This window comes from Pinus tabuliformis, chromosome 7 (assembly GCF_031772625.1).
Source record: "Pinus tabuliformis cultivar Carrire ecotype Pingquan chromosome 7, CPIR1, whole genome shotgun sequence".
NCBI classification, from domain to species: Eukaryota; Viridiplantae; Streptophyta; class Pinopsida; order Pinales; family Pinaceae; genus Pinus; species Pinus tabuliformis.
The window spans coordinates 1801401563-1801425279 of record NC_142293.1 but is presented as its reverse complement, the minus strand read 5'-3'; the positions used below and the strand labels follow the sequence as shown (position 1 = coordinate 1801425279).

At 39.2% G+C, this 23717-nt stretch overlaps 1 protein-coding gene across 1 annotated transcript in view; it reads right to left on the bottom strand.

Moving 5' to 3' along the window:
• The window catches only part of LOC149255556 (alpha/beta-Hydrolases superfamily protein), a 618887-nt gene that overhangs the window by 505391 nt on the left and 89779 nt on the right, over positions 1–23717 (bottom strand). The window lies entirely within an intron of this gene.

The window sequence follows — 23717 nt, the reverse complement described above, 5'->3', positions numbered from 1 at the left end:
ATTCAAATCAAATGCACAATCTCTTACCCAATGATGCACTCACTTCTTTATACCTGTAGCCAGCTGCACTAACCAAGATTATGCATGCAATTCCACACTCAAACCACACTTATCCACCAAGTCAGGACTAACATAGTTATAATTAGATCCAGGATCAATCAAAATAGAAATAAATTGATCACAAAGCTTACGTCCATCTCAATGATAGATGCTTGATGGTCTGTCTATTTGTTATCCATTGTTCATACGAGGAATGCTCTGACAACATCCCCAACAGTTTGTACGTCTTGTGCACTATGTATCTAAGGCCTACCACCCTGATTCTACGAACAATATCTCCTATGATGATCTTTGCCACAAGTCCAACACTTTATAGGATTCCAACCTGCACCCTTATTCTGCTCCTCAGATCGATGTCCATGTCCTCTATCTAATGCATTAAATCTCATAGGTGGTGCAACATTCTCCTTATTACTTGAATCATGTGGTCTTGCTTGCTTCTTGTCTCATTTTCCTTTGTTCTTTGCATTTGCCTTCCAATCTGACTTAGTCTTAGATCTATGCTTCGATTGTTCATAGCAATGCTTTAGCTTCCAGATGGCCTCCTCCAATGATATAGGCTCATCGAACTCAATCATATCTTTGAATGCCATTGCTAACACAATGGTGAATCTCTGAATCTTGGCCTTCTCCTACTTGAGGTAAGGCACATACCTTAGTAGCTCCAAGAACTTACTAGTGTACTCATCATCTGTCATAGATCCCATCTTTAGCTCATAGAATTATTTTGCCATGTCATCAAAGTATCTCTCCGACAAATACTTCTTCTTGAATAGCCACTCAAACTCACTTCAAGTCAAATCTTCCTCATGTATACCTCTGACATTCTTCACATCTTCCCACCAAATCTTTGTTTTACCTTTGAGACTGAATGTAGTTACTCTAGCTTTCATGTTCTCTGAATAATCATGCAACCTGTAGAACTTCCTCATACCTAGCAACCATTGCCTCTACATCCTACGATTTCTTCATCTCCCCATCAAAAGTAGGTGTATTTTCTTTCTTAAACTCATCTAGAAAGTATCCCCTATCACTCCTCTTGTAAGGATGATAACGATATCGATCATCATGCCTATTAGAACCAGAACTAGAATGGTATTTGTGTCTATCCCTTCTCCTATCCAGAGTGTCCAACAATCTGCCATCTCTAACCGTGTCACCACCATCTAACCTGTGACCACCATGCAACCCACTACCATATGCCCCATTACTTTTGTCCTCCTACTCATGGTTGATTCGAAGTGGTCCCTGTCATTGCAAATATGACAAACTTTGAAGTATCACTGCATTTACCTCTTCTAGTTTCTCTTGTGCCTGCATGATTCTATCATTATCTACCTTAAAACTCCTTATTTCTTCCCTTAATCTTCTTAGTATATCTTCCAAATTGGAAGAGTTCCCAACATCATACTACTCTTCTAATTCATATGAAGAGTATTTATATTCTATCATCTTGCTAACCATTTGATAATTCTTCCTGCAAGGTATATCATGTCAGCTAAACCAAATCACAATAAACCAATGTACCTTACTATAGCTTGGGGAGGATACATTGTCTGCAAGATCAACAAATCAGTGCGATACATGTATAACATAATCATGAAAGCATATAGAAACACAACAGGTAAGCATATGACTATGAAACCATCATTCTAGCTAAGGTCCAATCATCAATTCATGACCTTAACAACAACAAACATCACGGCCTCATGCATGAAAACAACCACTACATCATTGTACACTTGACCACATGCAAACATTAACATGTACAAGTAATGTGTAACCAACTATACACATGCATAAACACATGTAATCAAGCATAAATGAACAATACTTGAAACCAAACCTACGAGGATGATACATGCAACCAAGCATACAAGAATGTAACCATGCATACAAAATGATACATGTAAGCGACATATAACAATATGTAACCAGTCATACACTCACGACAAGTCACTCCACAATAAAAACATCAAGTTCCACATGAGGACGTCACTACAACCATGATTAACATCATGCAAATGAAACAAGCACATGGAATGCAAGTGTAAGAGACACGCATGTAACTAACATGCATGCATGACCAACACACATCCCATCCAGTTAGAGGGGTGAACCATGCTCTGATACCACTCTATAACACCCTCCTCCCACATCTACTCAAACAACCGACCAGCCAGGGTAAACATTCGACGAGAAGCCACTATGATATGATTCGACCTCCTAAGTCATGTTAAGGAAGTGGAACCGACGAAAACACACCATACAAACATTCAACATTAGCATTAGGACCCTCAGGAACCAATCCAACCTTTCTGCCAACCAGAACTACAATAAAACCCTGTGATTAGTGTCCTTTTTTGCAACTAGAGCCCATTTTTGGTGTTATTTGTGTCCATTTATCAAATATGGTGAAAAAATTGATGCAAAGTTTATATCAAGTTTTGCACCAAGTCTTACACCAAGTTTAGCACCAGGTATTGTAATAGGTTTTGCACTAGATTTTACACTAGGTTTTTGTCAGGTTTTATGCCAAGTTTTGTGCCATCTTTTGCACCATCTTTTGCATCAAGTTTGGCACCTAATTTTGTTGCACCAACTTTTGCATCCTTTATTGCATCCACTTTTTGTGCCTACACTTGCATTAACTTTTGCATCATCTCTTACATCCTCTTTTGCATCCACTTTGTGCCAAGTTTTGCATCGAGGTTTGTGTCTAATTTTGCATCTAATTTTCCATCTACTTTTGTTGCATCCACTTTTACATCTAGTTTTGCATCCATATTTACATCCTCTTTTTCATCTATTATTGTGTCTACTATTACATCCAATTTTCTTGTGCCATAATTTGCACCTAGTTTCGCACCTCCCTTTGCACCCATTTTTGCTTCTAAATTTGCATCCACAATTTCATCCTCATAAAAATCTAGGTTTTCATTAACTTTTACATCTATTTATTCATCCCTTTTTGTATCCACTTTTGCATCAAGATTTGCATCAGATTTTGTGTCTCATATTGCATCTACCTTTGCATCGAATTTTGTTGCATCAACTTTTACATCATATTTTGCATCCATTGTTGCACCCATGTTGATCTGAGTTGACTCAACTCCTAGATTTAACCAAGATATTTTACTTTCTTTATGTGATTAGAATTGCATTTAAAATAGCATAATTGAACATATATGCATGTTGTAAAGAAGAAAGAACATGACAAGAATCAGCAACGTAATACACAAAACGTTGATAATGGAGTTCGTCCAGGAGGGACTACGTCTCCGGGCCCCAGTGTCAAGATGGTGTAGGCCACTGAATTAAGTGTTGTCAATAGCGATGATGTACATAAGAGGTGACATCGCTATCATACAAGGAAAATGCCCTCACCCAGGAGTGGTTCCAAGAGATGTTCCGCTGCAGTAACTCTCATCCAAAAATAACTCCTATCAGTATGACCTAAACTCATGCATGATGATAATGAGCATCCCGTCAACATGGCATAAAAGGGATCTCAATGCAAACATACATGGCGACACATGAGTATCCCATCAACATACAATAAAGGGATCTCAAACAAAACATGACGAATCATGACAAAAATTACATCCCATAGATGATTCCGCATCACATCAAGCAGGAATCATGAAACAAGTAAGAAAACAAGATCCCACATCAAAATTCAAACAGGGATCTATGCAGCACAATGCATCTCATAGCAAAAAAAAAGTACATGAACATACTACATATACCTCACATCCTGGGGCCATCTAAAGAAAAGGATGTCAAACTGTTGAAGCTGGTCGTACCATCTGTTATCACTCAGGTTGTCCTTAAGCTCCGGAAAAGGATACGGCCGAGGTAACCACAGACCAACTTTGGACTGCAGGTTCTAGCCAACCTGCAATCAGAGAGGGCTCTCTCTTTATGATTTAGCTTTGTTGAAAAGGATTTTAGGCTAGGTTTTGAGTTCAGAGGGTTTTGTTTTGTTTTTGGTGGGAAAATTGATGTTTTCAGACAGAGAGGCAAGGCGTAGTCTGGTAGTTTCAAACCATTGGGTGTGGAGTCGAGGAGGAAAACTGCTAGTGCATTTCTTTGGTCGCAAGAGAGGGAAAATGGAGCAAGATAGCTGCGCATGAAACAATACTTCAGGTTTAAATGATGGAAAGAATGTTAAGTAATGAGAGGCAGTTAAGGATCTCTCAATCAGTTTAACAGATGGAGGTAACAGAGCTCTACCTAGGGGCAGTGAAGAATCCCTAGATAATTGGCCAACACAAATGAATCGGGGTAAACATGAGCCAGGAGGAATTCATATTCATAACCAATTCAATCAGAGGAAAACATAAAGAAATAGCAGAAATTGAGCATAGAGTGTATTTAAACAAATTCTAAGCTATTCTTTCTTTCTGCTATTTAGATAGTGGTAAACATTAAACAGAGGTAAGATGCACTTATTGCTTCAGGCTGCAGCACAAGAATTCCATCTTCATATCTCCAAAAACATTCATTTACAATAGTCAGTTTGCTCTCCAAGCTTTCGGCAATCTTTGATTATAGAAAAAACTCAGGTATACAATGCGAGTCTCCAGTGAAAATTCTCAATCAACCAACCCTTGTAACAATGTAGAGGGCGGTATATATAGGGAAAAACTCTCTACAACTGCTTTTATTACAACTTGACCTAAACAGGTCTGAAAGAAAGATGATTACTTAACCTAATCCTATCCAGAAATAAATGCAAAAAATATCTCGGGCTGCGCTCAGGGCCGCCGTATCAAAACTGAGTAAATGATGTTGTCCTTGGTGGCTTGCTGCAGTGTTTTCTGAAATAAATGTGTATGGGTTTCTGCATCTTTGCTGTCTGTCTGCATTTAAAGCTTTAACTGTGATTTGAGGGCAAGGATGGGCTTACGCCTCTTGATTTGACTTTCTGGGGGGCTCATCAATGTTCAGGTGCTTCGAGCCCCTAAAAAAAATCTTTGGCTGATACTCTTTGGCTCTTCATCTTCCTCTGATACTCTTTGGCAATAAACCGATGTTGTTCTGACGTGCTGGTGGGTCTAATCACAAATTAATGGGCGTTGTTCGGCCTCTTTTTCCTTCAAAACTGTTTTCTGCTCCTCTCGGCAAGCTTCGCGAAGAAAAATGGTTCATTCGGCGCCTTTCGGGCTTCCTGGGGGTTGCAGAATGAAAAGATTCCCTGAAGATTCCCCATTCTGGCCCAAAAAATCTAGCTCATCAAAAACTGCCTCAGAAACTGATTCCGGGACTCTAAAGTGCGATTTTTGCTCCTTCGCGCCAAAAAGTGATGATGACATCAGCATGACGTGACGTTGTACGGCAGGTGATGTCAGCGATGACGTCAGCATGATGGTGTTGCGGGATGATGTCATCATGTACGGACAGTGACGTGGCATGTACATTGGCAGGGTACGGTGGCAGGAGGCCACGTGGCTGGTGACTCGGCGGTACGGTGGCAGGAGGCCATGAAGGCGGATGACTTGTCGTGGTGACTGGGCCGAGGGGTTGACGCAGGCAGGTGGCATGGGGCTTACGTCACAAGGGAGGGCGGTAAGCGGTTTTGGGCGCACCGCCTTAGCGGCTAGGCGGTTTTGGGGGGAGGGGCTCCGCCACACCCCAGAGCTTGACGCGTGGCGGGAGTACGGCGACAAAACCGCCGAACTCCCGGACGCTAAAGCTCTGGCAGTTGGCGCACGAAAAGGCCCGCCCACCGTAGATCTGGGACAGGCCAGATCTAACGGCTCGCGGGGCGAACAAAGAGACGGAGGGTTAGGGCGGGGGAATATACAGGGAATATCCCGATTTTAATAATGCGCGCGGGGGTTTAGACTTAGGGAAAGGGGTTTTATGGGTTTAAAATGAGCGCGGTTAATGTATTTACAGTTGGCGCGGTTAATGTATTTACAGTTGGGGCTTAGGGATAAGGGGTAAATCATGGTTTTTTGCGCGCGGATTTAAAGATTTATGCACAGAACTTTGGTTTAGGGACAGAAAGAGGGTTTTTTCGAAGGTTTAGGGCTAGGGGAGAGGTTATTAATCTGGCCAGGTGTCAGATTAATCCCTGCTTGGACACGGATGGGCTAAAAGCAGCCCCAGATGGATTGTTCTTTCCCTGACTTAGAAAGAATATGGCTATATTGCCAGGGGGGATATTTACATAGGGGAATTTTATATACAAAGTTTTAGTAGGGGAAAGGGGAAAACTGATAGGGAGTTATATAATACTGTTAGTAGTTAATATGAAGATGATAAGCAGGCGCCAAGGTCAGGGACCTTAGGCTAATTTTGGGGAAAGGAGTTTGAAAAGAAATAAAATCCTTGAGTGAAGCAGATCTTCACCAAGGCAACTGATATGGATGATGATGAAACTAAGAGGAATCAAGCAGATCTTGACCTCTTTGGGAAATTAGTAAGTGACTTGGGGAATTAGAAGAAGGGGGAGTTAGTTATATCCACCTTTGAGCTCCTTTGCATGAAAACTGCCTGCACTGTGATCTGTAAAGATAAAGCACTTTGTAACACAAAATTGATCATAAATTATTATTCTGCAACCACACAGCTACCTACCCAGCCTACTCTCCTAACATTTTTTCTTATTTTGAATTGGGTGCACTTAAACTTGCAAACCCAGATTTACAATTTTTCTTTTGAATTTTTCCTATCTAAATCTACACTTATTTCTGCCAGGGCCCAGATTAAACAGTTGGGTCCCTTTGATTCTCTACCTATCTACAGATCTGCCAAGATTAAACTGTTTGGACAGATATCATTCTCTATATTCTAAAACAGGAAATTGAAACCTAGGGAGACCAAGATTAAACTGTTTGGACCTCCCTTAAATGAAAATTCTTCGAAACTGGAACAACTCATCAAAAATTGGAATACAGCAGTGCATTTGGACTAAGCATACTTCATGGCACCTCGTGGAAATATGGAACACTGCAGCCTGCAAAGTATGACATATTTGGCATGTAAAAATGTCAATCATGAAAAATGATACCCTGTTGCAACAGGAGGCTAACAGTGGCTCCACTTGGGGATGGCTTTTCCTTGTGAAAAGTCAAGAACAGCAGGTCAGACTGCCTTGATTTTCTATTTGTTGCTGTAGACTGGAAACATTTCTTTGTTCTGGCTGCTGAAAATATAAACTTTGAACTATGAACAACCTCCTCCTCAACTGAATTGCTGTGAACTGTACCGCATCGCCTGCTTTCTTCTGCGTGCTTGATAATTATGTACAATGCTGCTGGAACATGCCTTTGATTGCGGATAGTTCTTTTCTACCATGAATTGCTTGTAATGTGACAGTTTTCCTTTTGCTGTTTTGTGCCTTGGTGCAAAGACAAAGTTTTCAGAACTGGGGCACTTGCATCAGTTACGTCTTCACAGAATTTACTGTTGTTCTTTAAACAATCGGCTTGCTTATAAAAATGAAAACAAAGTGCTGATATATACAACTAAGACTGTACAAAGATATATACAAAACTGCATTGTGTCCCTTTAAAAGGGGTCATGGTAATGCTTCAGCATACGGCCATTGATAGGGCCTTCTTCAGCAGAACAATCCTCCACAGATCTGAGAAAATAAGTGTTATTTCCCTGAACAGCAGAAATAACCAATGGACCTCTCCATAGAAAATCAAACTTGGCATGTTTGCCCTTGTCTTCCCTTCTTGAGTCCCATCTTAGAACTTTGTCACCAACATTGAAATCCTCAGCCTTAGCTCTCTTATCAAACATCTTTTTGAGCTTTTCTTGTACAATTTGAGCTCTGTCATAAACTTGTTCTCTGGTTTGCTGCAGATGGATGGTCTGATTGATTCTTCTTTGAATGTCATTCGGTTCAGCTTGAATCTCTTGTAACAGCTTGATAGTAGGAATGCCCAGGGATGAAGGAAATCTAGCCTCCATGCCATATACTAGCTCATAAGGGCTCATCCCAATTGATCTTTTGCTTGAAAGTCTGTCTGCCCATAGGGCATTTACCAGTTTTTTGTGCCAGTTCTTCTTGTTTTCTTCCAGCACTTTCTTTATGATGTTGATGAGGCTTTTGTTAGATGATTCGGCCAAGCCATTACCTTGAGGGTAATAGGCTGTGGAGTGGCCCAAGGTAATATGAAATCTGTGGCAAAAATTGATCATCTTTTTGGACTTAAAGGCAGCGGCATTGTCAGTGATGATTTTCTCAGGGCAGCCAAATCTAGAAAGGATGTTGCACTCAAGGAATTGGATAATGATGGTGTCATTGGCTTGTCTATAGGGAATGGCTTCAACCCACTTAGTGAAATAGTCGGTGGCTGTTAGGATCCATTTGTGTTGGCCTGAGGAAGAGGGATGGATTTCTCCAATGAAGTCAAGACCCCATTGTTGAAAAGGTTGTTCGGTTGAGATGGGTTTAAGGGGCAGGGGTAACAGCTTTCTCTTGCCCTCAAAAATTTGGCATTTGTGACATGACATGGAAAACTTCTTTACATCTGCAAAAAGAGAGGGCCAATAAAAACCAGCCCTTAAAATTTTATCAGTAATGGACTTCCAATATAGATGTCCTCCACAGTCACCTGCATGGAATTCTTTCATGACATTTTTAGTTTCATTCATGGTTAAACAATTAAGCAATATACCTTCATGATTTCTCCAAAATAATGCACCATCTATAACACAAAACTTTAAAGCCTTCATTTTCAAAAATCTTTTCTTGGTTCTGGACAATCCTGGGGGAGCACACAGGTTTAACAATACAAAGCATATATCAGCGTACCATGGGGATTGTAAAAAGATTTCACTGATCTGTGGAGTCGCCAGCTTCGATTCATTGTCCAGCTGGTTAATCTCTAAGGCTTGAAAATTTGTTTCGGACATCAGTTTAGCTAAACCTTGTCCCTTTATCAGCTTGGTTGGTTTTATTTCTATGTCATATTCAAGGATGTTTGCAATCCACTTGCCTCTTTTGCCTTCTAATCCTTCTTGAGTCAATATGTCCTTTACAGCAGCATGTGGGACATAGGCAATCACGTGTGAATATAAAATGTACACTCTGAAATCCTTGATGGCCTTAACAAGTGCGTAGGCCTGCTTTTCCATTATTGGGTACTTCAAAGGGGCGTCTCTTAGAGCTCGGCTGAAAAAAGAAATTGGCTTTTCAGCTCCCTGTTCATCCTTTTGCAAAAGGACAGTGGCTATAGTGTGATCAGATGCAAACGAAAATATGATAAAATCTTTATCAAACTGTGGGCTAGTTAGGACAGGGGTTTGTGTTAAGGCTGATTTGATACTCTCAAATGCTTGCTTGGTTTCAAGAGACCATTTTACCTTGGCATCCTTCTTTAACATGTTGCTTAACAATCTTATCAGCTCAGCTAGATTTGGAATAAATCTTCTCAAGAAGTTGATTTTCCCAAGGAATGCTTGTAGCAATTTAATGTTTCTTGGAAATGGGATTTGGAGGATGGCTTGTATTCTTTCGGGATCAATTATGATCCCATCCTTTGATATGATGTGGCCAAGTAATTTGCCTTCTTCGAGGCCAAACAGAGACTTCTTGGGGTTCAAGGAAATGCCATATTTCCTACATGTCATGAAAATTTGCCTAAGATGCTTGAGGTGTTCTTCATCAGATTTGGAAAATGGGGTTAAGTCATCAAGGTAGACAACTAGGAAGTCATGTATTTCTTTGGCGAAAGCAATATCCATTGCACGTTGAAAGGTAGCACCAGCGTTTTTAAGACCAAATGGCATCTTTACATACTTGAATGTTCCCCACGGTGTAGTAAAAGCTGTTTTGTCTTGGTCGTCCGGGTGAACAAGTATTTGGTTAAAACCTGAAAAACCATCTAGCAAAGAGATTCTAGATGATCCCACTACTCTTTGCAAGATGTGGTCCATTTTAGGCAAAGGGTAATGGTCTTTTAGGGAGACTTGATTTAAATTTCTGAGATCTACACAAAGTCTGATTTCGCCTGTCTTTTTTCTGGTAGGAACAAGATTAGACACCCATTCAGAAAATCTGATGGGTGCTATGATGCCTGCTTCAAACATCCTCTTTACTTCCTTCTCAATCGGGGGAAGAAGCATAGGGTTAATTCTTCTAAGTTTCTGCTTGAAGGGTTTCTGGTTTGGTTTTAAAGGAATGGTGTGTTGGATCACCGAGGTGTCATAGGATTTCAGATCCTCATAGCTCCAAGCAAATACATCTTGGAACTCTTTGAATAAGTCAATGTACTTGGGCTTTTGATCAGGTGGCAAATTTTTGGACAGTTTGATCATTTTTGGCTTTTCTGTTGTCCCAATGTTATGTTCCTCTATATCAGTGTTTATAGGCTACAATTTTGGCTTTCTTGGCACGTCATTAGCATCAAACATGTCTTCTAATGGGGTTAGGCCAGCAGGCAGAAAGTTATCCTTTAAGTCAATGATGTCTGCCTCTGTTTTGGCTATATCCTCCAAGTGTATTTGTTTCAGCTGTTCTATGTTTTCTTTGTCAAAAATAGTTGGTTTCAGGATTTGCTTGGCTTTTGCAGCTGTTATAGTTTTCTGATTTTCATTTGTTTGCTGTTCTGGATCTGTCATAGCATCCATGTCGATGTTAATATTCGAAAACTCATGCTCAAGGGTGAGGAAGTTATTAATCTGGGCATCACTTTCGAATACTTGCCAATCTTTAACGTTATTTGGGACTGCGGGCCTATGTTTTATTTCAGCTGTAAAGTGATGGTTTGGGTCAAAAGGAAGCTTGCATGTACTAGCAAAGGTGGCTAGGCTGTGTGCATGAATGTTGTGATTTCTAGAAATCTTGTCAAGCTTGAATTCAGTGAATGCCTGGAGTATATTAGTAGCAGCAGTCCTATAGGCTCTCATTCTGTTGTCATTGGTTACAAAATTGCCTTTCATCTATTGTATGATTAAATCAGAGTCTCCTAAAATAGACACTTTTGCAGCTCCTAGAGCTTTGAGGAGTTTAAGACCTAAAAGCAGAGCCTCATACTCTGCCATGTTATTTGTGCATTTGAAGTTCAGTCTGTAGGCATGGCCTTCTGCATGGTTGTTATATGTGTTGTGAATCCATACACCTGCCCCTGCTCCTAACTTGTTGACAGAGCCATCAAACTCTAAATACCATGTGATTTCTTGCTTATGGTCAGTATCAAGAGATTGAGCTGTTTTAGGATTGGGCAGATTTAAAATTTCTGTTTGGGGAACTTCTTTTGGTAGGCTGGTTGCATCAACTGCTGTGACAGTTTCGTCAGTGTGTGCAACTGATTCTTCGTTGATGTGTGCTTGTTGCTCTAGAGTAAAGGGCTCATTATCAATTGGAGAATTTGTATCATCATTAAACAAAATAAAGGAATCCATATCAGAGTGGATTGAGTAAATGGGAAAATTTTCAGGCTTGCTCTCACTACTTACCACATATTTCATGAGCGTTTCTCTATACAGTCTCTTTGGTTGCCCAAAGACTGAAATGGTGGCATAGGAAAGGTCTAATTGAAGGGATCCTTGGAGCTTTGCTCCCCATGATCTTGACAGGAGCATACCGTACTTTGGTGGAATGTCAGCAACCACTACATCCATGAGGATGGTCTTGTTGGGATATTGGACTAAGGAGACACACAAGTCTTTGATGAGGCCTAGACATTTCACTTGACTTGAGTCAAATGAGTATAAATCTTTGTAAGGTCTTGTAACATCAAGATTCAGTTTTTCCATAACTGCTTTGGGCATAAGATTGTGCGATGCCCCTGAGTCAAACATAGCGTTGTGCAAAAATTTGTCATGTATATGCAAACTGACATAAAAGGGTGGGACAGGTCCATGTGTTGATTTTCCATTAACTTCTGGGCCAAATAGCAGCTCTGGGGTGTCATCTAAAACATTTACATCATCCTTAACCTCTGGCATTTGAAGTGATCTTTGAATTTGCTGCCTATATACATCGTGTTTGGCAAGTTCTGAGAGGGGAATGGATATTTTCAACTTAGCTATTTCTGTTTCTAAATTAAATGGCTTTTCCAGTGGAGTCTTGGTGTTGATAATGGCAGTTTTTTCTGTTTCATTTGAATTGTCTGCGTTTTGCTCTTGTTTATCAGCGTTATGGGAAGTTTTTGCTTGCGGTTTTTCAACTTCAGGAAAGTTTTTTGGGACCCTGTTCGAGCTTTCTTTCGAGGAAGAAGGTGGCAAAGGCTGATCTTTGGAAGGCTGTATTTCTGTTATGTCTTCTACAGTCACTTGATGCAGGTTTGGAATAGGTATATCAGCTGGTTCTGTTATGACAGCCTTGCCTTTGATCTTGTTGGGCTGTTTGCTATCCTTCGTTTTACTAGGTTCGGAAATGTCAATGGTCCTAGTTCTCAGCTTATATTGTTTGTGTACTTCATACACAGCGGTATCATAACCTTGTTTAAAATCAAAAGACTCACCAGACCTAGTCTGAAACTGATTGTAATCAGGTTCATTTTGGTCTTCTTGGGACAGGACAGTTTGGTGCTCACCCTTTAGATCCATTAAGTTCATGTGAGTGTCCTCTATGGGTTCACTAGAAGTAGATCCTTCGACATAATTATCTTGGAAAGGGGGTCTTATATCATGGTCTTGGTTAGGCCTACCAGCATTTATGTTCTGTGTTTTTCTAAAATTTGGGTTCCTTATGGTATTATACTGTTGTCCTTCCCATGATGCTTTTCTCTCAACATTTTCTACTCTTTCTCCCGGCCTTTGCAGGCCACTGATGATAGCATCAAGATTTTGATCAAAAGCTGAGGGTTCTTCCTTAAAGGTGGTTCTTCTTTCCATTCTAGCTCTGTTTCTTTTGGCAATTAAATTGGCTTCTACGCTAACAGCAACATTTTGCATGTCCGCAAGGGTTTGAGGAGCTCTTTCTTTTAACTGGTATGCCATATCCGGGTCGAATCCATCGGGAAATTTGTACAAGGCAAGGTCAGGTGGAGGCCTTAGGTTCTGTGGTATTGCGTTATATACATTATTGAATCTTGCACAGTACTCCAAAACAGTCTCTTGAGGACCTCGTTTGATCGTATCATATTCAGCTAGTATGTGCAAGGGGTCTTTATTTTTCTCCCATCTGTTGGTAAAGGATTGGTAAAGCTCATCTGGGGTAGTTATGGAATTTGCAGCAAGTGATCTGAACCAAGTTCTTACATCACCTGTTAAACTCTAAACAAAAATTCTCATTCTTACACTATCATCATCTATTTCGTAGTTTTCAAAATAGTCTTGCATCTTTTTGGTGTGCTGAAGGGCTGTGAAAGGACCGGTGCTATCAAAATATGTGATTTTAGATTGGTACTCTTGAGGTAAAGCCCCGGCATTAGCAGGTAATTGCAGGGGTGCATATCTATTATCCATATTGGCAGGTATAAGTGGAACAACGGGGATAAGTGGAACAACTGGAGTAACGGGGATCACAGGAATAACTGGAACGCTGGAAACAACAGTAGTGTTAGTATGTACAGTGAATGAAGGTGTGGAAGGAGTACTACGAGATGTAGATGATGAACTAAGGGAAATAGGGGTTGACCGGAACAAAACCTTGATAGGAGTTGGAATACTGCTAGGGTAAGCTGTTTCAGGGCTCAAATCAGCAAAATTTTCATGTCTTTCTTGCTTCCTAAGGATTTTCAAGATTATGTTAGGGTTTTCAAAAACAGCTGGAGGTTTGGGATCTGGATTTGATCTGGTATATCGTGGATTTTTCTTGGGAGCCAGCTTCCGAATTGTTTTTTGGGTATTTTTCCTGGGAATGTTTTTGTAATCAACAAGGGACTAATTAAAATATGGGACAGCTAGTTTGTAACTTAAAACTAGAATGAAGATTGACTGAAGCAGCATTTATTTACTCCTGTTAATGCAAAGCAAAAAACAGTTTCAAAGGCTTCCTGGCTGACATTCAGGCTTCATCTGTAGTTTTAAGAGATAAACAGCAGTTGGAAAGTTTGATTTATGGTCTCAGTGGAGCTTTCTTACCTTCTTCGTGAAACTATCTGAGGAAGTTCCCTAGCAGAGTCGCCATTATGTTATCACTCAGGTTGTCCTTAAGCTCCGGAAAAGGATACGGCCGAGGTAACCACAGACCAACTTTGGACTGCAGGTTCTAGCCAACCTGCAATCAGAGAGGGCTCTCTCTTTATGATTTAGCTTTGTTGAAAAGGATTTTAGGCTAGGTTTTGAGTTCAGAGGGTTTTGTTTTGTTTTTGGTGGGAAAATTGATGTTTTCAGACAGAGAGGCAAGGCATAGTCTGGTAGTTTCAAACCATTGGGCGTGGAGTCGAGGAGGAGAACTGCTAGTGCATTTCTTTGGTCGCAAGAGAGGGAAAATGGAGCAAGATAGTTGCGCATGAAACAATACTTCAGGTTTAAATGATGGAAAGAATGTTAAGTAATGAGAGGCAGTTAAGGATCTCTCAATCAGTTTAACAGATGGAGGTAACAGAGCTCTACCTAGGGGCAGTGAAGAATCCCTAGATAATTGGCCAACACAAATGAATCGGGGTAAACATGAGCCAGGAGGAATTCATATTCATAACCAATTCAATCAGAGGAAAACATAAAGAAATAGCAGAAATTGAGCATAGAGTGTATTTAAACAAATTCTAAGCTATTCTTTCTTTCTGCTATTTAGATAGTGGTAAACATTAAACAGAGGTAAGATGCACTTATTGCTTCAGGCTGCAGCACAAGAATTCCATCTTCATATCTCCAAAAACATTCATTTACAACAGTCAGTTTGCTCTCCAAGCTTTCGGCAATCTTTGATTATAGAAAAAACTCAGGTATACAATGCGAGTCTCCAGTGAAAATTCTCAATCAACCAACCCTTGTAACAATGTAGAGGGCGGTATATATAGGGAAAAACTCTCTACAACTGCTTTTATTACAACTTGACCTAAACAGGTCTGAAAGAAAGATGATTACTTAACCTAATCCTATCCAGAAATAAATGCAAAAAATATCTCGGGCTGCGCTCAGGGCCACTGTATCAAAACTGAGTAAATGATGTTGTCCTTAGTGGCTTGCTACAGTGTTTTCTGAAATAAATGTGTATGGGTTTCTGCATCTTTGCTATTTGTCTGCATTTAAAGCTTTAACTCTGATTTGAGGGCAAGGATGGGCTTACGCCTCTTGATTTGACTTTCTAGGGGGCTCATCAATGTTCAGGTGCTTCGAGCCCCTAAAAAAAATCTTCGGCTGATACTCTTTGGCTCTTCATCTTCCTCTGATACTCTTTGGCAATAAATCGATGTTGTTCTGACGTGCTGGTGGGTCTAATCACAAATTAATGGGCGCTGTTTGGTCTCTTTTTCCTTCAAAATTGTTTTCTGCTCCTCTCGGCAAGCTTCGCGAAGAAAAATGGTTCATTCGGCGCCTTTCAGGCTTCCTAGGGGCTGCAGAATGAAAAGATTCCCTGAAGATTCCCCATTCTGGCCCAAAAAATCTAGCTCATCAAAAATTGCCTCAGAAACTGATTCCGGGGCTCCGAAGTGCGATTTTTGCTCCTTCGCGCCAAAAAGTGATGATGATGTCAGCATGACGTGACGTTGTACGGCGGGTGACGTCAGCGATGACGTCAGCATGATGACATGGCAGGATGACGTCAGCGGGTGACGTCATCATGTACGGACGATGACGTGGCATGTACGGTGGCAGGAGGCCACGTGGCTAGTGACTCGGCGGTATGGTGGCAGGAGGCCACGCAGGCGGATGACGTGTCGTGGTGACTGGGCCGGGGGGGTGACGCAGGCAGGTGACGTGGGGCTTACATCACAGGGGAGGGCGGTAAGCGGTTTTGGGCGCACCGGCTTAGCGCCTGGGCGGTTTTGGGGGGAGGGGCTCCGCCACACCCCAGAGCTTGACGCGTGGCGGGAGTACGGCGGCAAAACCGCTGAACTCCCAGACGCTAAAGCTCTGGCAGTTGGCGCGCGAAAGAGACGGAGGGTTAGGGTGGGGGAATATACTGGGAATATCCCGATTTTAATAATGCGCGCGGGGGTTTAGACTTAGGGAAAGGGGTTTTATGGGTTTAAAATGAGCGCGGTTAATGTATTTACAGTTGGGGCTTAGGGATAAGGGGTAAATCATGGTTTTTTGCGCGCGGGTTTAAAGATTTATGCACAGAACTTTGGTTTAGGGGTGGAAAGAGGGTTTTTTTCGAAGGTTTAGGGCTAGGGGAGAGGTTATTAATCTGGTCAGGTGTCAGATTAATCCCTGCTTAGACACGGATGGGCTAAAAGCAGCCCCAGATGGACTGTTCTTTCCCTGACTTAGAAAGAATATGGCTATATTGCCAGGGGGGGATATTTACATAGGGGAATTTTATATACAAAGTTTTAGTAGGGGAAAGGGGAAAACTGATAGGGAGTTATATAATACTGTTAGTAGTTAATATGAAGATGATAAACAGGCGCCAAGGTCAAAGACCTTAGGCTAATTTTGGGGAAAGGAGTTTGAAAAGAAATAAAATCCTTGAGTGAAGCAGATCTTCACAAAGGCAACTGATATGGATGATGATGAAACTAAGAGGAATCAAGCAGATCTTGACCTCTTTGGGAAATTAGTAAGTGACTTGGGGAATTAGAAGAAGGGGGAGTTAGTTATATCCACCTTTGAGCTCCTTTGCATGAAAACTGCCTGCACTGTGATCTGTAAAGATAAAGCACTTTGTAACACAAAATTGATCATAAATTATTATTCTGCAACCACACAGCTACCTACCCAGCCTACTCTCCTAACATTTTTTCTTCTTTTGAATTAGGTGCACTTAAACTTGCAAACCCAGATTTACAATTTTTCTTTTGAATTTTTCCTATCTAAATCTACACTTATTTCTGCCAGGGCCCAGATTAAACAGTTGGGTCCCTTTGATTCTCTACCTATCTACAGATCTGCCAAGATTAAACTGTTTGGACAGATATCATTCTTTATATTCTAAAACAGCAAATTGAAACCTAGGGAGACCAAGATTAAACTGTTTGGACCTCCCTTAAATGAAAATTCTTCGAAACTGGAACAACTCATCAAAAATTGGAATACAGCAGTGCATTTGGACTAAGCATACTTCATGGCACCTCGTGGAAATATGGAACACTGTAGCCTGCAAAGTATGACATATTTGGCATGTAAAAATGTCAATCATGAAAAATGATACCCTGTTGCAACAAGAGGCTAACGCCATCAATCTCGTGGCATCGAATCTCATGGAAGGACTACTCGCACGTTGAATGATGACACCTACACTCCACTTTGGAAAGTGGCCGAAAAATTAAATGATCAAATAGAAAATCTGAATGCACCATCAGATTTTTGGCATCGAATAGTGCAAAATCGACTGTCAAATTTCTGAATTCTGAGAAAGTGAAAATCTGGGGCTTAAGGAATCTTTTAGATTCCCCCTAGATTCCTTAAAGATTCCTTCCTCTGGGTCATCTGAAGCTTTGTTGCTCAAATCAGGAAACTGACTGCACCATCAGGTTCATGTCGCTGAGAGGTGTAAGATCGACATAAAATTTGTCTAATTTAGACACTGCAAAAATTTCACCCTCTTGAGAATTTCGCCCAATCATGGTTTTGCCTGTGTTTTTCCAGAATCATGGTTCCACCTGAAAAACAATTAAAAAATATTATACCTCGATTTTTGTGCCGCGCCTTGGCCTCTCCATGCCTAGGCGCACTGACGAAATGAGGGTTTATATAAATTTCTGGTGGATTTTTCCACGTGGGTTGGTTGGCGCAGTGGTAAATATCCCGAATTATAATGAGGAGGTCAGGTGGTCAAACCCCTACCCCTCCATATTTACACGCCCTTTAGTTTTAAGAAATCGCATTAATGTATTTTTGGGGGTCGTATGTTGTTGGTATTAAATGAGAGGACGGTTGGCGCATTGTGTTTGGGGTTTGCGTTGAATGGTGGTTAGTGTACACAACATATGGGGCCGCCCGGTGGGGGCCAGTCCACGTGGGTCAGGCGGGTTCGATCCCTATCGGCCTCACACTTTATTCACAGCATATGGTTAGGGTGTTTTGGGGGTGTGGGCCGGGTCCACCAGAGGTGGCCCGCCCACCCCATATAGTTTATATATGTGGTGTTGGTTGGAGGGCTTGGCGGGGTAATGGCCATCGAGCCATATTAAATTTAAATTTTGTTTGTGAGGTTGAGGGAGGGCCGGCGGGGTCATGGCCCATTGGCCCGTAATTAAAATTTGTTTTTTTTTTTTAATTGTAAGCTATTTTGGGGGTGGCGGGGTTGGTGGCCCGCCACCTCATTTATATTTTATTTTTATTTTGTATAACAATCAAATTTTTTTTCAATTTTGTCTAATATAAGGGATATTAGACAAATTAACAATCCAAAAAATTTGCCCGCTTTCGAGAGTTAGGTTTCATGCTCCGGGGTCGGTGAAATTGTAGGACACTTAAACCTAGCCCACATTCCAACTTTAACCAAAACTTTGATTGGCTCGTTCTCCCTCATTTGAGCTCGGATTGATGAACCGTTCACACCGTCGCGATCAGGACGACAAGATCTACACTCTAGTCCTAGTTCGAAAGCATTCTGATCACTTTGATTTCCAAGCTTCCATAAGCCCTCTTTGTCCTGTGTGTCTCTAATGCCACCTGAATCACATGTTTACGTCCACTTTTTCATCCCTTTTTGCATCTTATTTTGCAACTTCATTTGCTTGATTTTCTGAAACTATCATTACATTTACTTTTGTTGTGACACAATTTGTGCCATGTTTTGCACTTACTATTGTACCCATGTTTGCTTCCAATTTTGCATCCATATTCACATCCTCTTTTGCATCAAATATTGCATCTATTTTTGCATCCACTTTTGTGTTGGGTTTTGCGTCTCATTTTGTATCTTATTTTGAATCTACTTCCATTGCATCCAATTTTTCTTCTCCTGTTGTACCCATGTTTGCATCCACTTTTACATCCCTTATTGCATCTTGTCTTGCATTTAAGTTTACATCTTTTTTTGTGTTTGTTATTACATCCACTTTTTTTGTGCGACAATTTGTGCCATACCTTGTGCCTATCGTTCCAATCCACTTTTGCAACCACATTTGCATCATCTTTTGTGTCAAAATTTGCATCAAATATTGTTTATGCTTTTTGCATCTATGTTTACATCCACTTTTGATGCGTCCAATTTTGCATCTAATTTTGTGGCCACTATTGCACCCATGTTTGGTCCATGTTTACATCCCTTTTTGTATCCAAGTTTGCCTCCTTTTTGCATCCAAGTTTGTGTCCTTTTTTGTGTTCGTTGTTGTATCCACATTTGTTTCACCACAATTCATGCTAAGTTGTATGCCTACTATTGAACCCATGTTTTCTTCCACTTTTTCATCCATGTGTGCATCCTTTTTTGTGTCTAAGTTTGCATCAACTATTGCATCTACTTTTTCATCCACTTTTATGTCAATTTTTTTGTCTTGTTTTGCATCTACTTATGTTGTGTCCACTCTTCACCCAATTTTACGTCTATTGTTGCCCCCATTTTTTTGGTTCACTTTTGCATCCCTTTTCCAACACTCATCATATTTTTTGTATTGATGATATTTCTTATGAAATTGAAAATTATGAACAACTGATGAAAATGTAAAAGATTATGACGATAATGGTAATAAAAAATGACGATGACATGAATTGTGATTACTATGATAATGAAAATGATGATAAAGATGATGGGGGCTACAATGCAATGATGATGACGATGCTAAAGACCTTGGCTAATCTTCCCAATTTTTAAATTTTGTCATGGTCATAATCATAATCATTATCTTGGGTGTCGTCTTCCAAGTCATCATCATTATCATTATTTTCATCTTGGTCATCATCAACAACAATAATGGCATGACTGATGGTTTGATGTTCATGACGAAGATTAAAACAATGATGATATAAATTACATTAATTATGATGATGGGGATGATGAAAATTATAATAACGATGAAAATGGTAGTGATGCTGATGATCATTGATCATCTCTCAAAAATAAACTTGTTATTTCTCTTTCATATATCATGTGTCCTAACAACCCTTTTCGAGCACTCATAACATTTTTTGGGTTGATGATATTTCTTACAGCACCTATAATTATGAACAATTGACGACAATTTCCATAATGATGATGATGATGATGACGATGACGTGAATGATGATTATGACGATGATGCAATGATGACAACAATGATGATGATGGTGGAGGTGGTGATGACGATAATGAAGATGATGAAACTCCCTATAAACTAGGGAGGTACTCATAATGAGACAAAAAGTACTCTCAAGTTGAAATATTCATATAAGAAGGGATCTAGATTGATAAGCATCAACGATGATTTACATGATCATAGCCAACATTGTCAAAATAACAAGACCTTGACTAACAAGCTCTATCTCTCCATTAGATCAGAGCACAATGTTGGGAGGCATAAATTTGCACACCACTACCTCTCTAGGCACTTACCCCACCAGGATGTTCACCAGGTATGTCCTGACATGATAATTTGCTAATCCATTGTCATAATATTTGACACCAAGAAATGTTGATCCTCATGACTATTCTTATCTTGGATTAATGTACTTGACTTATGGCGGTTAGTCCTAGTCAAAATATAAATTCTAAAAGAATATTGGTCCCATATGTTTATCCAATCCACCATTCTTCCTGCTGGTGTCTTTACTAGGCTTACGATTGTTAGTCCCGGCTATAGTACACTGTCACTCCCTCTCAACCAAGGAGGAGACATCCACATGCATAAGCTTTTCTCAGGAATACCCGTCATTTTCATAGAAAATAACATCATTAAATTATTTTCATCACATGACGCATTTATGATTAAAGAATTATTAGATTTGTGTCAAAATATTTCCCCTTTTGTCATTTGTGATGAAAGAAAATAAAAAAGTGAAAGCCAAAATCATTAAAGATACACTATAACGATTTATCTAAGTCTAAACTCTAAGGTTGAAGTGAAAATTCATGTAGATGTTATATCTATGAGTTATGCCAAACTTATGAAAACCTTATTCCCTAAGTCCTATATATAAGAAAAAACAAAAGAAAGAAAAATAAGGCCCAATGAACGGTAACTCATCTATTCACTTCCCCTTTGGAAAAATTTTGAATATATACACTCCTAGTCACACTTGATCACATGTTTGTGATGGTTAAATCATGAAGTCCTCTTTTCCCCTTGCATTTTCACTTCATCATTTAAGCAACTAATTGAGGATCTAGGGTATGTTTGTTGCCTAAGGGTTTCATGTCTACTCTTGTTTTACTTATGTCACACTACGATCAATTTATGTGACAGAGTGAAATACTTAAGTTTGTGGAGTTATTAGAAGAGTGTATTAAGTTAGTCACCACACACACATGTATTACATCTCATTGATCCACATGTGTGGGTTGGAGACTCATTGCTTGAGAACTTTAATGGAGACTACTTTAGGTCTTTGATGGTATAGCTTACAAAATATCTTGGTAAACATTGTGATTCATCCTTTATTTTCCTCGAGAAACTTGATAATATTGAAGTCACTCCCAAAAATCCATGGATATGGGGAGTATAAATTACTTGTGCTGGAAATAGAATTGAGAAATAGAGGTTTTCCATTTGCGATATTGGAGTCATGGACATTGGATACATGGTAGTAGTCCTCGAGGTCAATTAACTAAAATTGTATTGCCATAATGCAAAAAAAGGTAAACATATTGGTAACCTTGATGTCCTGATCATTCCAAATAATAACCATTCCACCCAAGTATCTCTAAGCATCAATCACTACTACTTGGAAATTCCTTCCCCATTTGTTAATTATATGAGGTAGAACCTCACTTAATATTTTTTGTTTCTTATATAAACATTATTGATGGGTGCTTTTCATATCATTTTTCTTTTAGGAGTCTTTGTTTTCTTTTACTATTGAGGCCCCTCATGTTCCATAAGACTATTTCATGGAGAATTTACATAGAAAGGAAGTATAATGTGACTAAAAAGACATGTTTCAAGATTTAAATGCTTGGACAATGCCACTTCATGACTCTTGTATTTCCTTAACCTGGGACTGAATGGTGAACTTGATGGCCTTAAGGGAAATTGACCAATGAAAATATCAAAAAGATGTGACTTTTGACTTTGTCACATACAAGTTAATATACCAAAAAAATTATCTATAACAATTTCATCAATCAATGAATCATTAAAAAAAATATCCAAAACAATTTCATCGAGCAATGAATCATTACATTATAAAATACAATCTATAAACCTTTTGGGAACTTTTTGCTAAACTATGCTCAAACCCAACATATTTAAAATTAATATTTAACAGTAATATGGACAATAACACATTTTCATAAATTACATAACATGTTATCAAGCCTAAGAAATGTCACTAACTGAAAACTAAAAAGCATGCAACTAATGTGACTGACCACTCAAGGCCACCATAAGACAATTAATCTATTAAGACCAAGATTAATGGGGACAAAGATCTACAAAGGACAAAGGAAAACCTATTTTAACTTTATTCTTTTATTAGGTGCAAGTTGAACATCTCAAGATATAATGAAGAGTATTAAAAAAATTATTGCATTAAGAAAACCCAAGAACATTATATGACTTAGTAAGGTAGAGATGTATAATACCCATCCCAGTGACGCAACACATGGCATTAAGTTAATTTTTTGTATATAATTTAATCTTCTATCATAATATCACAAATTTAGCATGAACGGAATGTTTAAAATCAATTTTTATAAAACAAAATATAATTTTTGTTATAAAAGAAATACCAAAAACTAAATATATATATTTTTTTAAATAAAAAAATACTAAAACTATATATATATATATATATATATATATATATATATAAGTAAAACATAAGCAAAAAAAATTTAATTTAAAATAATTTTTAGAATTTTTTTAAACACTTCCCTCCATTCTAAGAAGCAAAAATAATAATATAAATAAGGATGGACCAAAAATCTTCTTTTCCCTGGTAAGTGTTTCCCACCATTCATTCCACTCACTTGATTTATTTCATAAAACGGAGATAAGTGTTATTTCACACTCTTTTGGCAACTATTGAGCGTCACCTGTGATATATATATTCCTTGATATAGTCCTTGATACATTGATCAAGTTTTGATTCCTTGGAGATTAATTGGAGCAAAGAAAACATGAATACTCTTAACTCCAAGTTCAATTCCTCTGATGGTGGACACGAGGCAAGAGAGGGGTTGTTATCATGGCCATAACTCCAAGTTCATTGTCTTTGATGGTGGACGAGGCATGGGAGGGGGTTGTGGTCATGGTCGTGGTCATGGAGTTTTCTCTTTTACATTATATTTAGGGAGTTCAAAGCAATTTGAATGGAATCATTGTCATCACTAGGTATAATGTATTAAGTGTGATAATAGATAAAATGAAGTAATTATTTGTGATCCTTTGTTCTTAAACGAACATTAGGATCAATTTTATCATAGAGAAAAGTACATGCATTAAAAACAACTCAATATTTCATGTGACATTCATATTGTATGCGGCTTATTTTTCATTAAAAGCAATTTACTTTTTCACATGACATTCTTCTTTTGTTAAAATTTCTTC